Source organism: Sphaeramia orbicularis, chromosome 21 (assembly GCF_902148855.1).
Source record: "Sphaeramia orbicularis chromosome 21, fSphaOr1.1, whole genome shotgun sequence".
Lineage (NCBI taxonomy): Eukaryota > Metazoa > Chordata > Actinopteri > Kurtiformes > Apogonidae > Sphaeramia > Sphaeramia orbicularis.
In genome coordinates, this window is record NC_043977.1 from 39,578,108 (window position 1) to 39,584,521 (window position 6,414).

A 6,414-nucleotide genomic window follows, 5' to 3' on the forward strand; every position below is an offset into this window, starting at 1 on the left:
GTGAAAGCAGGGGAGGAGCTGTGAGGTCTGTCCATCATGCTGTACTAACCTTTGATTGGGTGTTTTCTAGGACGTCAGGATGCGTTTAGCTGTTACCACATTGTGAGCGTGCATATGAAAGTACTGTATTCCTGTATAATTCTGTCCTTCCAACTGTTTGTGGCTCCACTTGCAGTCACTTGCTCTCCGTTTGGTGGTGGGTCGGGGGTGGGAGTTCACAATGTGCTGCATTTCCCTGGTATATTTGTAAAGGGAGATCTTAATACCTATTTTTTATTCTCAAATAAACAAAAATGCATATTCAGTTCTGCCTTCACCTGTCGTTTTTCCAGTATTGGATATACAGTTATGGAAAAAATGATTACATCACTTTTTTTCTTCAATTTCTTGTTAATTTTAATGCCTGGTACAACTAAAGGTACGTTTGTTTGGACAAATATGCTGAAAATAACATAATGGCTAAAATTACTTAGGGGGTCAAATGAGTGGCCATTTTTTGTCAAAAAAAAAAAAAAAGTTGTAAGAAATGCATAGAACTGTATTGAAATAATGCTAATACATTTGTTCACAGACTACTGATATTATTTGACAGTGGAAGCTATATTTTAAGAAAAATTGGATTTTGAATAGCACGTGTATGTGAAAACTTTTGCTGGTGGACGGACGTGACATTACCCATGATGCTCTGGTCAGTACCAGTACTTTATTAGTAATAAACTTATATACTTACTATTGCTAATTATCTTATTCATAAATGTTAGTATTGTGGATCTAAAACAATAACAGCTGACACAAAAACACAAAATGTGGCAGTGGACGGATGTGACATGGTTGTTACAGATCCCATCATACTGATGCTCGGCAGCCATGTCACCGTTTCCACAAATGATCCCTGTGCAAAAACTAGTATCATAATTATTTATTGTATAGTTTATCATCATACTAAAGAGTAAATAATATAGAATTGTTATTTCTTTATAAAAACACTTATTATTAAAAAACTTGGTTTAAACAGTGACGTGTGACATTCTTAATGTAGGTATTGGCGTAACATAAGCAGGATGGATCAGCACTATACTCCATATTGCAACCTGTAAAAACAAAACATGTGATATATAGGATAGAATCTTAAAAGAAAAACGAGAATCTAAAAGAATAGAAAATTTGTTTTTCAGGTAAATTCAGTTCAAATATAACTTGGCCATTTGTGACATGAAAATATAGCATTAATTGTGATGAAATTGGACATTTTTGAGCTGAAAACATAGTTCATATGACCATCAACATGTTGCAACAGAACTGAAATCCTGTAAATTTGCATAACTTGCATTTACCAACACAAAGTTCCTTTGGGGATTCACTTATATTGATTTCTTATGCACAAAGACATAACTAAGACCTCTAAGCAAATTTTAGCTGATAAATAACTCATAAGAGTTTCATTTCAGAGCTGATATCTATCCATTTTCCATGGTTTTCTTGATAATAACCAAAATCACTTCAGTTCTCACATCAATATGGCATTGTACTGACAAAAACAGTGCTTTTAGGCATTCCATGTTTTTTTTTTTTTGTCTGTTTTAGTCACATGATACACACAGGAGTTAGCACTTCATTGCATAACCACTGTTTTTAAAGACTTTTGATGGTCTGATAATTTTTCCACAGCTATATTCAAGTGTCCTTAAAGTCTCATTACAATTTAACACATTTATTACAAAAGCAAATGAATAGACAAATCTATGGAAATTATTACAAAGTGAAAGGTAGGTATTGAAGTTGTTTTGCCTAGTTTAATACATCTCTATATGTGCACTATTAGTTACATGAATCACATCAGGACTGTACTGGATTTGTTGCCATGTTAGCTGTAGCATAGACTCATCAACAGTTTCAATGGCATCAGTGATCTCTGTTCGATGCATGATATCCTGGACATAACCCCATAAACACATCCAGGGCAGTGATATCTGGTGAACAAGGTGACCAGGGAATTGGGCCATCCCTTCCAATCCAGCGGTCTGGAAATGTTTACTTTAGGAACCCACCAACATGCAGTTCCTAATGTGGTGAGTCATTCACTGAGTCCACAAATCCAATTTAGTTCCAATAAACCATGGTCCACATTGTGCCTTTTCTGGAGGAGTAGCCATTTTTAGAGGTTTATTTAACAGAAGCTATTTCATCAACAGAATACCTGGAATACACAAATACAATGTGATTAAAAATTTCAATAACCACTGAGTACATAGAACAAATTTGATTAACATATGTCAGTAATTGTTTTTGTAATGCATTTTTAATTTGTAAAGTGACTTTGTGGACACCCTGTACAAGGACTTGGGAGTTGGAAGGTGCTCTACAAACATATTGAGTTAAAGGTCAAATAGGACGTTGAAAAGGTGTAGTAAAATAAAAATAAAAACTACACAGGAGGTGAGTACACAAATCAGTCACAAGCAACTGAAAAGCTGATGATCTTACAGAATTAAATGAAAACAAAATGGGTGAGTTTTTCTTCTTAAAATTCTTGACTGACACTGCACTGTTCAGGGCCAACGGGAGGCGGGGGGGCATTACCCTGACTGTGTCACAGCCAAAAGGCCTTGGCCAGAAGATGCCAGTGATCAGGCTGTAGCAACGGGACAATAAATCTGCCACTGAAGTGCTTTTTCAGTAGTGATTAAAGGATGTTACATGGACACATTCTGGAGGTGGTGGAGCTGGTTTCATGCCTTCAACAAAGTTTGATGTAACTGGGTGAAAACTGTGCATAAATTTTCATCGAATTTTAGATTATTAGTACAATGTTTCCCCTGAATATTCTGAGGACTTGGGTTGGGAGTCCTCCCACATGTAAATTTGATGTTTTTCAATAAGAAACAGACAGATATGGAAATGATTATTCAATACAAAGTAAAGAAAATTCAAAAGTGATTATAAATGTGACTTGTAAAGCCCTTGTAGTTTTCTTGTGCAAAGTGAATCAAAATTCTGCCAAAACACATGAAATGTTTGCTTTACAAATTTAATAAAGAAATAAACTGCATCTAAATTAATGACAACTAGAAAACGTTTTCCATAATAAGAGATGATAAAAGATTCATCTGTGTAAAAAAAAAACTTTTTTGTTTACAAACATTTAGTATCAGGACAATTCAGCTCAATAGTAGCTGATGGATTATAATACACAGGCTCTCACTGAATGACTCATTTATAATTATTGGAAATAAATGCAAAATAAAAATAATAAAAAATTGCCATCTACTTTTTTTTACATTTTGATATTCATTTCCAGATTAACTGAACAATTATTGTGGATGATATATTTAGATATGTAATACTTAGACCTGGATGTGCAGTTCAGTTATACAGTTTCTAATAAAATCAAAGAGAGTTCATTTCTGTCAGTGTCCGAGGGTTATTAATTTAATTTAATTTAATTTAATTTAATTTAATTTAATTTAATTTAATTTAATTTAATTTAATTTAATTTAATTTAATTTTATTTTATTTTATTTTATTTTATTTTATTTTATTTTATTTTTATCAATCTGGGATTATTATATGAGCCTTTAAAAAAAGCCTTCTCATTGTGTTATTTTGGGACTTTTCTGTCTTTATTTGTATAGCTGGAGCAGCACCCGAAAATTATAAATCTAAAACCCAATTTTTCCAAGAGAAGTCCACTGGAGACCAACTGCAGCTGTTAGATCTGGGACTGTCACTTCGTTGATTTGATCTTGATTTCATTGGCTGCAGTGGTGACTAAAATGGCTTGGGTGACTAAGGCTCATAACATTAGTTGAGGGGTGTTGAACTCATTTTAGTTCAGGGGTCACATTCAGCCCAATATGATCTGAAGTGGGCCGGATGAATAAAATAATTACAGTGGGAAAAAAGTAAAATTACATTATGAAAGTGTTTACTCCACACTCCTACAAAAAGGTACAACGTTGACCTTCCAGGACCTTAAGGACAACTGTAATTAGAGATGCACCAATACCACTTTTTTCCAGACCGAGTACAAGTACAAGTACTTACTTGCTGATACCAAGTACTGATGTGAGTACTTAATAATACCATTACAGTTCTTAGTTGCTTTTGAAAATTTGCTTTACTGTCGTTGTCATCAGTCTGACTGGAATAAAGTGCTGCTACTGACATTTCATGCATTGGAATGAACGTTTCTCAATCAATCCACCAGGGGGAGCCACTCTTAATTAACCATACTGGACAAATACCATGAAGAAAAGTAACGTTTTTTGAGAAGAAGAAAATCTGTAATAATAAACATGGAGACGACAGAGGTAACACTAATGTGGATACTACTATTTTTGTTTTTTGTTTTTTTTCAGTTTTAATAATTATTTTTTCCCCAAACTTTGTTTATTTGGAGTTTTATAGAAATTGGACAATACAAACATTGTATCATGTGTGACATCAGTTGAAAATAAATTGTTGCACAATTTCCATTTTTTTTTTTTTTTTACATGCAAACAAACCCAAGAACAAGAACAAGTACACCAACCTTCTCCATTAACAAAAACCAACACAACTAACAAAAAAACAAACAAACAAAAAAAGCCAAAAAAAAAAACTAAACAAAGAAAAAAGGTCTTGAAAGGTTCACATTTAGAATATCGATACGGTATGTGTTACACAAGGTGGACACTAATGTTGATGTTGATATTGATGAGAGTATTTGTCATAAATTTGTCAGTAGTTTTTCTCTAACTCACACAGTCGCTCTTTGAACAGATCCTCTACCTCCACAGTTCCCGCTGGTATTCTCTGTCTGGGTACGCATCCGTGAGCACCTGGAAAACGGATGGAATGTAGGAAGAGGACGGACAGAACACTCCATCTGTGTCTTTAACATTACTTTTGTCACCATCATTTATTTAGTTAAATCTCCACACTGGTGACATTACTCCTGCACCGCGTACCTGCTGCACTTAATTGTGAATGTCACGCTGCCAAATATGGAGGACTGAACCTGCCATATTAAAAAAAAAATGTAAACAGAAATATAAAAATGGCCCTGTTGCATTTTCAAGAAAATGCAAAAATGCAAAAGGGGGATTATTGAAGAAAATGTAAATGAAAAACAATGCAGAAATAAATAGGCGATGCTGAAATAAATAGAGGAAGAAAATGCAAAAGGGCAATACTGACAAAAATGTAAATAGAAAGCAACGCAGAAATAAATAGGTGACGCAGAAATAAACAGAGGAAGAAAATGCAAAGGGGGAATACTGAAGAGGTAAATATGACTATGAATAAAAAAAAATGACAATAAATTAATAAGATGTCAGATGAAAATAAAATATAGAAATAAACAAGAAAAGAGAAAAAAGGAAATGTAAATAGAAAGCAACGCAGAAATAAATGCAGGGATAAAAATTAAATAAGGAAAAATATAAAGAAGGACAAAATAGATAAAGAAATGGTATGGAAATGAACTTATCAAGCCATTTTTATATTTCTGTACATATTTTTTCATATGGCAGGTTCAGTCCTCCATAGCCATAAGTGTTATCGGTGCGGTTGTATCAGAGTACTTTTACAAGTACGAGTACAAATACACACGCTGAATATCGGATCCGATACTGGTATCAGTGTGTCCCTAACTATAATCTACAAAATCAGGACCATTTTAGGTATTTACAAATCAGAGACTTTATTAGGGAAAAAAATGTAAGGGTCGCACGACAATATGAGGTCTGTCTTTACAATTGGTGAATATTTGGTGTATGTGGCTGATTTTTTGTTTGTTTTTCTGAATGTCAGTAAGATAACTCAGCACGCTTTCCAAGTGCTTTTCTAGTTTTTTATTACCTCTGCCAAGGAGGTTATGTTTTCATCAGAGTTTGTCTGTTTGACTGTTAGCAAGATGATGCAAAAAGTAATGGACGGATTTGGATGAAATTTTCAGGAAATGTTGACACTGGCACAAGGAACAATAATACTATTTTGGTGGTGATGGGGGATTTTTTTTGTTCGTTTGTCTGTCTTTTAGCAAGATAACTCAAAAAGCTAATGAAAGGATTTTGATGAAATTTTCAGGAAATATTGATACTAGCACAGGGAACAAATGATTAAATTTTGGTGGTGATGGAGTTGGGGGGGTTGATCTGCCTTGGCGGAGGTCTGCGCTCTGAGTGCTTTTCTAGTTTGACAAATATTTCTTAAATTCAGAAAAACCCACAAAATCAATTTTAATATTTCAACTTCCCTTTAAAATACATCAAAAAGATACATAAATAAATACACTTGAAAAATGTAAAAAAATAAAATAAAATAAAAAAGATTTAAATATTTTCATCCATTGAAATTTAGATGTAAATTTTTAATATTTAATTGAAAGCTATCTGAACTTATGCTTTTGGACTGACTAGATCATAACATGAA